Source organism: Protobothrops mucrosquamatus, unplaced genomic scaffold (assembly GCF_001527695.2).
Source record: "Protobothrops mucrosquamatus isolate PMUCROS unplaced genomic scaffold, P.Mucros_1.0 scaffold818, whole genome shotgun sequence".
NCBI lineage: Eukaryota > Metazoa > Chordata > Lepidosauria > Squamata > Viperidae > Protobothrops > Protobothrops mucrosquamatus.
In genome coordinates this window covers 56064-68499 of record NW_015387080.1, presented here as the reverse complement: position 1 = coordinate 68499, position 12436 = coordinate 56064, and the positions used below count along the sequence as shown (strand labels likewise).

The window sequence follows — 12436 nt, the reverse complement described above, 5'->3', positions numbered from 1 at the left end:
TACCATTTCTGCCCAGTGGACTTGGCAATAACAATTCTTTATATCAAACATTAAATGCAGATTGCATTTAAAACAAGGATGCATCAAAAAGCCACCCACTTTGGGGACATGTCTTTCTTCACATAATATTCACAAGTATACCAATAGTTAGGGTTAGGGTTAGGCCACTCATCTTATTCTGAGTAAGAGGCTTTAGAAGCCTTTACTAAAACCAGCACTCTCCTACTTGAATGACTAAGATGACCAACTCAATGAGAAGGAGGACACAAATAAATTGAAGAAAAAAAGTGAGTCTAATGCATGTGTGTGTGCTGTGTCATATTTTGGTAAGAAGTAAACAAAGCCACTTGCGTGCGGCGTATTCTTGCGCACGGCGCACTCTCTCAAAACAATTATCCTGTGCGGAGCACATGCGTCTCATAATCACGTCTCGCTGCACTGTACCGAGCCTTGACGAATCTTCATGTCAAATACAAATACGTCACATCACATGCAACGGATCGGATCGGCATCGATCGGGAGATTTACAGATTAGTCTTCAAATATCGAAAAGGAGGACACGTAGAAGGACACTTTTCGAGAGAGGACAGAACTTACAAAAGAAGGACTGTCCTCCCTAAAGGAGGACGATTGGTCACCTTAGAATTACCCAACTGGAGAAGGGTCCCCCCCTTTCTCTTTCTTGTTTTGCTCTGTATGCTACTTTGATTTATGTCTGTATTCAACTACAAATTCTTAACAAGTGTCCTATGGGCCTTTTTGTCTTTTATGTTTGTCTTTATTTTCGAAGGAGGCAAGCTGGTGGGTTAAGGAATCTTGCAGCTGTTGTGAGTCTGAAAGGCAGAGATGGCGGTTAGGAGATACTTGTGCCAACATTGCCAACTGCAATGAAATATACAAGAAATGAAGTGTGTGTGTGTGTGTGTGTTTGTGTGTGTGTAGCAGGTAGGAGTATTAACTTCTGTTTCAATTTGGGTGCCCAATGAATATGCATATATGTGCATTCCCTATCCATATTTCCCACATCCAATCAGGGATACCTGCCAAAAAATCTCAGCCTCATGCAGCTATATCGCTGGGTAGGAGTTGGAAAGCAAGAGAGATGGATGGCAAGAGAGATGGTGATCCATTATCGGAATAAGTGTACAATAAGCTATCGACCAAGGCTTCCTGCAAGGTCCTTCCACTGCACATAGTATATTGAGCCAAGTGCATTAGAAAATAAGGAGATTGGAAAGCTGTTTGTGCCTCAATAGGCTAGAAAAGAAGGACCAGGAGAGACATGATAGCAGTGTTCCAATATTTGAGGGGATGCCACAAAGAAGAGGAGGATTGACCTATTTCCCAAAGCATCCGAAGGCAAGACAAGAAACAGTGGATGGAAACTAATCAAGGAGAGAAGCAACCTAGAACTAAGGAGAAACTTCCTGACAGTTAGAACAATTAACCAGTGGAATGGCTTGCCTCCAGAAATTGTGACTGCTCCATCACTAGATGTTTTCAAGAAGAGACTGGACAGCCTCTTGTCTGGAATGGTATAGGGTCTCCTGCTTGAGTGGAGAGTTGGGCTAGAAGACCTCCAAGGTCCCTTCCAATTCTGTTATTCTGTTATTCAGACTTGGATAAATGTTTTTTACCATTTTTGGAACCTTCCCAGTCATAACAACCCTCTCCAGTGGACAGAGGAAACAGTTAATAATTTTGCAGTTATAAAATGCCCTGCCTAACATTCTGGTTTTGGAACTGCCCATTTGTCGTTTGAGAGCCAGTATGGTCTATTGCTTAAGGCTTTGGACTACGATCAGGGAGAACGTGAGATTTAGTCCTGCCTTAGACACAAAAATCAGATGGGTGACTTTGCACCAGTCACTCTCTGTCAGCTCCAGGAAGAAGGCAATGGCAATTGATAATGTTGCTAAGAAAAATCTGCAGAAACCAAGATTGACATACATATAAAACATCTACCCATTGTTCTGTCATGAGCAAAGGGGGTAACCCCTGGTTACAAATCCAGTACTTGGAGACCATCAAAGACCACTGAGATACTTTTCCTATAAACATGATCCAGTTGCACAAGATTTTTCCCTTGCCACTGTTACTGCACTGCTAATTCAGACCATTTCACCATTGTTGCTTGGATACCTTCTTACAGTGACAGTTCCACCTACTGTGATTACTCACTTGGTTCATTCTCAACTCTTGCCTGCTTTGGATGCTTACCTGCAAAAGTCTGATATGTTACTCATACAATCTGCAGGCATTACTGTAATTTACTCTCCATCTCTGAACCAGCCATACTTCTGCCTCGGTTGGATGCAATGCAAGGACCTGGTGATTACTGTAATCTAACTGCCATGACTACAAAACCTAGGGTTGATTTGTCACCCTTGCAAAATCCAGATTTAGAACTGTATGTTGGTGGTTCTGCATTTGTGATTCCCGAAGGCAACCTCTTGCTTTGCAATTTCAGAGATTGAAAAGCTGTCATCTTTGCAAACAACCAATATTTATGCCCTCCCCATATCTGCCAGTACAGACAAAACAGGAGTATTTATACTGACTCCAGGTACATGTTCAAGGGTTTACAGTTTACATTTATAGTTTAATGTATAAGGAACTAGACTGCCTGACGCCTGTCTTTTATCAAGCAAGCTTCTCTCGTACTTGTTTAACTTGATGCTCTTCATTTCCAAAAGCCACTGCAGTGTTAGGGCACTCTTTGCTTCCAAGAAATTATTTGGCAGACTTTGCTAAATCACTGCTTTGAGGTTGTTTTGGAAAGTTTTTGATCTACCTCCTTTTCCTTTATGGACTTGACTTTATTACAGTCAGACACTGCCATCCATCCCACTTAGTTTAACTAACAAAGAAAGACTCATGGCTCTTTTTAACCCCCAAGAGTATACTTTACTGAGAACAAAGTGGTCACAGATTAGAGCAAGGCAGAATCTCTTGTCTTGGTGTGAAAAAGATGCAATTAAGTTCCCCTTTTCCCCGGGCCAACCCCCCTGCTATCAGTCAATGTCCAATCAAAAGTTCTCAAGTTGTTTTGGAAACAGACCCTGTGTTTGTGCCTTTCCCATTTCCGCATTCCTTTCGCTGAGGAATTGGTGCAACTCACAGTCAGGGTCTGCAACGGTTTCAATCCCATCCCCTTCCCTCCACCACCCACATTCCAATCTCTCCCTCCCCTCCCCCTGTTGCAAATGTCAGGCTGGCAAGATGCGATGTGATGCGAAGCAAGAAGCAGAATGCAGCCATGACAGACACACTCTCTGGAGAATAAACATTTTGGACATTGAAAGGATGGAACACAGATGCAGACAAATTGTGAGATCTCTGAATGGATGCCTGTGGCCCCAGGGGAAAAATGTCCACACTTCCCCATATAATACACTTGTTTGTCATCTTGGAAAGGCTGCCACATGACCTCAAGGAAGGTCGCGTGACCTTGGGCCAATCACTTCTTCTCCCCCATAGGAAGGGGGCAATGGCAACCCCCTTCTAAAATCTTGCCAAGAAAACTACAGGGACTTGTCCAGGCAGTTGCCAGGAGTCAACACTGACTGAAAGCCCCCCCCCCCCAAAAAAAAAAACAAACTACAAACCATCTGTACAATAAATTCATGGTTTGTGCTTCTTATCTGGACTACCACAAAGGGCTGACAACTACTGAACTATCAAACACCACTTCTTCTGATGTTAGTGTTGTTCCCACATTATCATCTGGGGGTTTTCTATAGCCTATTCTAAAGGAGAATGGCGATTACATGACTCACAAGTATTGTGTCCTCCCACTTCTATTAATCCATCAACTGGAGGCTCCATTGTAGCTTAGCTTGTGTGAGAACTCAGCCATCATGATTTAATCTGCAATGTGAGTCTAGTGTATTTGGTTAGCCTGGCTATACTGCATCCATTACATTTACATTCAGCACATAATGGCCGAGCTTAATCATAGTTATCCAAGGCCAATGACTTCTTTGGGAAAGAACTGTGTTAGCCATTGCAGATAATCAGAGGCAGCCTCTTCAGCCATAGCTTAAGGCTTCTTTAAGTGTCACTGGCTTAATAAAAGGGATAAAAGAAAAATAGGGAGGCTAATTTATTTGGTTCAACCTTTCTGAAACACTCCTTTTCTCCACAAAAGATTTCCAGGTGGCTAATAATACAATGAGGTATGCACAACCTTGGAGCAACAGAGATGAAAAGTGCTGTCAAAACAATGTTCAATAAAACAATTAAAGCAGATACCAACAAATTTAAGATTCTTAAACAAAAGCTGTTTTAAACAAAGAGAGGAGGTCAGGATGTTTAATGGCTGTGTTCCCGTGATCCACTGCTGAACTACCCTCTCATCAGCCACATTTCAACCTAAGTTGTTGTGCAATACTCAGTCTTTGCAGATCTCCAGAATTAGACTATTGCAGTACGCCTGAGTTTAGGATAATCAAAGGTAAGTATCTTTTGCAGCCATAACCAAAGATCAGAAGGCCCAGCCTGGGGAAATCATAGTTCATGATACCACGTTATTCTTAGAGCCAAAGAAAAATGACACAGCATCCTTGAAACTGTTGAATATGGTGATTAATAAGCTGAACTTCATTTTGTAGTTCTATGCACATGCTAAAAAGAAGGACAAGTAGTTTTTTTAGGGCTGAAATTAACATTTGCAAAGTGGAGGGCAATGAGAGACATACTTAGTAGATGATACAAAATGGGCAGAGCACCATTACTGTACTTAAGCAAGAAGCTATGGGTTCTTTCTCCTGGACTGGGGGTAGATAATAATAATAATAATAATAATAATAATAATAATAATAATAATAATAATAATAATAATAATAATAATAATAATAATAATAATAATAATAATAATAATAATAATGGTGGTGGTGGTGGTGGTGGTGGTGATGATGATGATGATTGATGATGATGATTGATGATGATGATGTTGGAAGGGACCTTGGAGGTCATCTAGTCCAACCCCCTGCTCAGGCAGGAAACCCTATACCATTTCAGACAAATGGCTGTCCAGTCTCTTCTTAAAAACTTCCAGTGTTGGGGCATTCACCGCTTCTGGAGGCAGGTTGTTCCACTGATTAATTGTTCTAACTGTCAGGAAATTTCTCCTTAGTTCTAGGTTGCTTCTCTCTTTGATTAGTTTCCATCCGTTGGTGCAATGAGTATATTAGGGGCTCACCTTTTCTGCCATAATGAAAACATGCAATCAGTTTTCAGAAATTACAGTCAGAGAAGAGATCGAGAACCCAATGTAGGAGATGATCAGGCTGAGCCTGAGGGTGGAGTCAAAAATGTTATCAGTTTGGAATCACTACACTCCCAAAGAGATCTAAATGCAGCCTCCCTTTAGTTCTATTAACTCTTATCTAGCATCAATTTGCCTTGATTGTTAGTAGTTCAGATTCTTGTGTGTAGGTAGCATGTAATAAATTTGATGTGCCTTGAACTAAACTCCTGTTCCTGGTTATTTGCACCTGATTCCCAAGACCCCACATCCCACACAAATGTGGATGTGACCCTAAGGCAAGATTGTCCATCCCTATCCTAAAATCTATCTGTGCTGAGATAAATGCAGACCTGTAATGTGTGTCATCATGCAGGTGCATCAAAAAAGACTACCTAGGATTTCTGGGAAATAAATATCAAACTGAAGACAGCTCCACTAAAAGCTGACAACCAAGGTGGAATGAAGAGCTGGTGCCTCTTCTAAATTCCTGTTCAGACAAGGAAACAATTTCAGATTGCCCACAAAGGCTGCATACGGTTGCTCCTTGTGAGAAGACCGCAAGACAGCAGTCTCCAGCAGGTCTAACTCTGGAGACACCTTGCTCAAACTACAGTGACAGTATGTTCACATACTTCCTTTCCTAATCTCCTTTGTAAATTGCTTGTTAACTGCTCATCAAATATTAGGAACCTTTGGATTGGTAAATTTTACAGAACCAGCTGAGTTTCCTTCAGTCCTTAGTGAAAATAAGTTTTAAATACAAGTTTAATAACTTATTTTTTCCTTTAGAGTAAACAGCAAAAAAGTTATTAGAACTTTGATTCTGGTAAGCTACAAATGGTCTAAGGCTCTAGATGGATTTGAAATAATATTTTGGAATTAATTATAACAATCCTTCCTATGGGAAAAAGCTTTTGCTTTGTATTCTTAAAAAAAAAGAATAGATAAGACTTTGAAGGTTGGACACTAGAGGGAACCAGAGGGAATTAAAGATTGTAATTAAAGGAGATGAACATTTAATTTTTACTTACTTACACAGAATATATCACAATATGCTATTATTGGATATATTGAAGGATATTTTTGAACAATGAGCCAAGAAGTTAATTTTAAGAAAATCTGCCTCTATAGACAAACTGCATTTAAAAGATGTTATGAAAGAGGGGCAGTTTTATCTGACAAGATTGAGATTAATCTGAAGAGGATTCAAAAGTGGCAGGCTACAAGAATGATATGGAAAAAGATGCTACACTGGATATACAGAAGAAACCATTTGATGTAGGCCTGGAGACTAAAACATACGAAAAACAGCTGCAGGACTTGGGATTGGCTAGTCTAAAGAAAAGAAGAAATAGGGGAGACATGATAGCAGTATTCCAGTATTTGAGGGGCTGCCACAAAGAAGAGGGGGTCACGTTATTCACCAAAGCACCAGAGGGAAGGATGAGAAACAATGGTTGGAAACTGATCAAAGAGAGAAGCAACCTGGAATTAAGGAGAAACTTCCTGACAGTGAGGACAATTAACCAGTGGAACAACTTACCCCCAGAAATTGTGGATGCTCCATCACTGGAGATTTTTAAAAAGAGGTTAGATAGTCATTTGTCTGAGATGGTATAGATTCTCCTGCTTGAGCAGGGGGTTGGACTAGAAGGCCTCCAAGATCCCTTCCAGCTCTATTCTATTCTATAAATAGGAAACAGAGAGCAACCTGGATAATTTTCCCATATTAGATTTTCAAAAGAGGCTTGTTAAACCCTTGAAGAATTTTGTGAGAAGGGACAAAGAAAAAAAATGAAAAGAAATCAAGTTCTAAGACATTATATGACAGGACTAAAGAGCAAGACTGTTAAAAGGAAAACAAAGTTGTTTATTTGATCAAGGTTAAAATAGATATCTTGTTATCTCTGGTAACCCTTAAGGGATTTCTGCTGATCAGGACTAAAACAACAGAGGCTCTAAAGATTTGTTTATAGATAAGACATAGGATATGGATAGAAGAGACAATTTCTTTACCTTAAGAGAAAATGGCATGTTCCTAAAATTATTTATACTTGTGATGAAGGGAAAAGTTGTATCTTGATTTCTTTACTTTTTCTTTATTGTACAATAAAGGTGCCTTGCCTTGCCTTGCCTTGCCTTCTGTTTTGTCTTATTCTTTTTCTACCGTTTTCCTATTTTTCTTTTCTATTTCATTTTTTTCTTTTCTGAACATCCAATTTTATACTTTTTATTTTTAGTTGATATTAGTTTTTATCTTTTTTAATTACATTTTTAAAATAAATTACTATTAAAAAGGGGCAAGACAGAATGCATTTTTCTGATCTGCATAAGTTTGTTGACAAAACCTGACTTGCTCTCACATAATCCATAAAACTGAGAACCAGCAGGCAGAAGTAGTTGAGGGGTTGAACTAGAATTCGAGATACCCAAGTGTACATCTATCCTCAGCTACGGAAGCGAGTTTGGGTCAGTCATTTTCTCTCTAACCAACCTACTTCATAGGCTACATTAGAGTACATTATATGTACTCTGTTGAGCTACTGGAGGACAGACAGGCTCTGAGCTAATAAATAAATGCCTCTTATATTGATCTGGAAGATCAATCCTTTCTCCGGGGCACAACAGTGCTTGGCTCCCTGAAAGCAGTTCACCATCTGCTCAGAATAAAACAGCAGACTGTGATCTTCATTGTTTTGCACTGCACCTCAAATGTGGGTCTGGCAGCCAATTGTGCAAGAGTTCCTTTGCAGAGGAACCAACTCAGCAAAAAGTTTGCCCATAATCTGCTCTTCTCTTGCTATAGCAGAGTAGGCAGTCCAGGACATGGGATAAATTTTAAATCTGACTCCAGTTTCACAAGATTGCAGCAGCCACATAGCCTTCACCTCTGGAGAATTGGGAGATGGGTCCTCTTTGGGTTCTACTGTGGATTATTTCACCTCAACATAGGATCAGTTAGTTTTGTGTTATTTAACTCATACTCTTGATTTTGATCCTGGACATTTGCCTCAAAACCCTACCCAACCACAGTAGGTTCCCATAATTCATGAAGAGTACCAAGACATTTGAACAGAAGATTCCTTCTATTCATGCAGAATTTGAATCAGTGGAAATATAGGCATGAAGAATGTTCCTGTTAAGCTGATTTATTGCTCATGCCTATACACAAGAATCTAGTCAACTAACAGTCAGCACTAAATTGGTGCCAGATAAGCGAATTCAAGAGAGGATGGACATGGATCACTTGTGGCAACATAACAACATCAGGCTGATTCCTCTCTTGACTCCAGGCTCTGTCTCTCCTTCTCCTATAAGAAGTATCCATTAGTTAAGAAGGAAGACATTTTGGTTGATTCCTTCTCCTTCTTGTAGGCTCCTGCAGCTCTCCCATTACTTCAAAGCATCCTATATTCTAGCAGTCTCCAACCTTTTGGGCACCAGGGCCCGGTTATGCATCCTCTGGATGGGGCTTCACTTCTTTGCGGGGCCCAGTTTCTGGCATGCTGTGGACTGGTGCTGGTCCACAGACTGGAGGTTGGGGACCCCTGCTATATTCTTCAGAGCTAGGATGCTGTAGTGAGAAACCTCTTCTACATTCCCAGTAGGACCATTCCATCATCATAGTTCTGTCCTTAGGTTCTCAGAATTCAGGCTTTCATTTGTTAAACTTTTTTTCTGATAGCACCTTTGTGTCAACTTTCCCTGGCTTGTCATGAACAACTCTCATAATTGAGTGGGATTATGGGAACTGTAGTTCAGCACATCTGGAGAGTAGCATCTTGCCTGTGGAGCTCCAGATGTTACTGAACCAGAGCTCTCAAGGTCCTTCATCATTAGCAACATTTGCCAGGAATTCTGTGACTTTTATTTGAGCAATATCTAGAATGTCAAGGATTGTATATCCCCACTGTATACTTTCTTTTCCTAGGTTGTTCTTTAATTCAAATTACTCATGAAAGTTTTGTAATTGTTTTATATATTTTCAACATGGTTGCATTGGTTGATTTTGAAGATGCAGTCTTAAGAAACAGATTAACAATAATGAATCTATTATGAAATGCAATAAAACTCCATGTTGCTTTGCACAGAACAAGAAATCTCTAAATATGATTTGCTTTTTTATGCAACTACTTAGCTTGCCTAACTTAATCTGAGCCTTCACTTCACTTTGGTATAGAGTTTTCTTTTCAACATTGCACAAATGAAAGCAGAGATATAAGTAAATCACCATACCAAGCTACCTTAAATAAACCACCTTTTTAGGGAAAAAGACATCTTTTTGTAATATCTTAATCACAACACTTAGACTGGGATTACGTATTTTGTTGTATCATGGTTACTTGATCATAGCTTACTAAATCAACCTCAAATGGGTAAGTTTCAAATCATGGATCAAATCACCATTGTTGTGATTTAACACGATACTGTGAGGCACATCAGACACACCACATTACAATGTAATATGATGGGTGAACTCACTCACTGTTTTCCTCTTTCACTAGGAAGAGAAGTTTAAGTACTGTGTTTTACTTAATGAATATATGTGTATGTCTCTACTCATACACTTTGTTGCCTGATACATTTTTCACTTGCAGCTTCCTTGGGGCACAGATTTATCTTCTTATACAATGTAAGATGCAAGATGTATTAATAACGATACATAAAGAATAAGGATAATTAAAGACACCTTTTCATGTATGTTCTAAACTATCTTTAACTAAAAGCTGAGATGGTCAGAATTCACCTTTTGATCTCATACAGATTTCTGGGCATGTCAGCAGTCACCTGGCAAGGGTGAGGGGGCCAGTAGATCTGCCACCTAAAATGGGAGAAAGACCTACTCCCTGACCAGAATAAGGAGCCCCCACTCCCTTGAATGTTTGGCCTTGTGCATCTCTTCCTCTCAGGTGCAAGTAGCCATAATCACTCGTGAATAGGCCCAAGTAGATATTTTGTTGTTGATCACCTATATTACAAGGATCACCCCAGACTGTCTGCCTTCCCCTTGGAAAACTGCAAATATAGACCTAAGGATTTAACCTCAGATATTTCCTCTCCCGGATTGATTCCAAGCTGAAATATCCCTTTATTCCCTCTACACGGGCTCCCACTCCTTTAGTTGGTGATTCCACCACACTTTCCCAGCATTGTGTAATAACATCAGTACTAATGCTATCAATGCAGTCAATTAGCCAAACAGGCACCCTGTATATCACAGTCTCAGGTGATGGGGTTCACAAAGTTATATAGCCCAAGTGGATATTACAAGTGCCCAGGCAGGCAGACACTACAACAACATCATATTTGAGCATTTTGAGGTCTCCTCTTATAGGATGGCTACTTAGGTGTAAACAAATGGCTATTTGGTACAGTGGGTGGGAAAGACTGAACCCTGTTTTTCATCTCAAACTCTGCACCTAAAGGCAGGACAAGAAGCAATGGATAGAAATTAATCAAGGAGAGAACCAACCTAGAACTAAGGAGAAATTTCCTGACACTTAGAACAATTATTCAATGGAAGGACTTGCCTCCAGAAGTTGTGGGTGCTCCAGCACTGGAGGTTTTTAAGAAGAGACTGGACAACCATTGGGGGGGGGGGTTGGACTAGAAAACCTCCAAGATCCCTTCCAACTCTGTTACTCTGTTATTCATATTTAACAATGCTAATTAAAAAAAAAACTCATTCAAAATCACAAATGAGCTGTACCCCCGAGTGTATGATCACAAACAATGATCAATCTTGCAGCAAGTTTTCTGATCCTTTTCCCTTTCACCATTGCAGAGCCTCATTAACCTTAGACAATATATAAGCAGGTTTTTTTTTTACTAGCCTCCTTCAGTTCCCACATTTCAGACAATACCGGCCAGACTGTGATAAAGGCAAAATATATCACTCAGAGCTGACAAATCCACACCTCCATCTTTGTCTCACAGATGGCTGTGGCTATCTTTTCTGCTCAGCTAGATTCATAATTCTTGTTTTCTTCTCATAAACTGAGCAAAGCTTTTGGCTCACTAAGTTTGAGGGGAAAAAAAACATGGCAGGGGCTTCTGTATAGGTTTCATCTGTCCAGTATTGGAAAACCAGCCAGAACTGACTGAGGTTCTGATCCTGCTTTTGTGATCTGAAAATGATGCATCACTGCTGCCAACAAAACTGACGCAGTAAAAGCCTATCCAGGATGAACCTGCTCTTGAAATCAGGCAGGACCCTTCTTACAAATTTTCTCTGCAAGTCTACCAACCTCAAGAACATTTCAAAGGCATTTCCAAGCTCACCATTTAAAGGCATCGCAGGCACATCGATGTTCTGAAGATGCCTCCTTTCATTTCTCGAAGCACACACCCAGACTCCTATTCCAGAAATACACAGCACCCAGATTTTGTTTGCCTCACACTCCAAACAAGAACTGCAGCCTTTCTGAAAAGAAAATCAATGCAATCCAATACTTTGTTCTGAAAGTCTTATTACTTGCTCAGAACATGGACAAGAGTAAACAGGATGATAGGCAGTGTCCTACCAAAAAAACCCGTAAGAAAGGGAAGCATTTATCATTATGACATACTGATCTCTGTAACTTGCTCAGTGCCCTTGGAGACATTTTGGGATTAGCTCCTCCATACACTGCACAAGCTCCTTAAACAAATTCCCAAATTCCAGATGTGTCCACTGGCAGGGAAAAATTAAAGAGTTCTGGCTAGGGGTGACGTCCATAAAAAAAAGCAAGCAGAGTGGACACCATCTGATGGACTGTTTGTACCACGCTCTCTGGATAGCCCTGAGCCAAGACTTCTGAAATTATCCTCTTCCAGGCCAAATTTTATTCTATGGCAGAAAAGAAATGAAACTCCCAGCTTTCCTTTGTAAGGAGTCAGGAGAAAGAAAGCAGGGAGGCAATTCTCTTATCTACAAATGTATTCCTGCTGCTAGCAGTGGCACATAACTATAGTTCAAAGTCCACTACCCAAAAGCCTGAGGAATGACGTTTTTAATGGAAAATTAGAATTTGGGAAATGAAGTCAGAATGTTATCTAATAGACTGCAACTCCCACAATTTGCGATATGGAGGGCACAATTTTTGAGAATTTGGGCTTAAGAGAACCAATTAGTCTCCAGTAAGTCTGGTTTTTCTGGATAATATTGTCCAGGATATTACCAAGATAATATTTTTCCTTGCTACA

At 40.1% G+C, this 12436-nt stretch overlaps 1 protein-coding gene across 1 annotated transcript in view; it reads right to left on the bottom strand.

The window, feature by feature from the left end:
• Positions 1-12436, bottom strand: part of LOC114922764 (calcium-dependent secretion activator 1-like) — a 153951-nt gene that overhangs the window by 117651 nt on the left and 23864 nt on the right. The window lies entirely within an intron of this gene.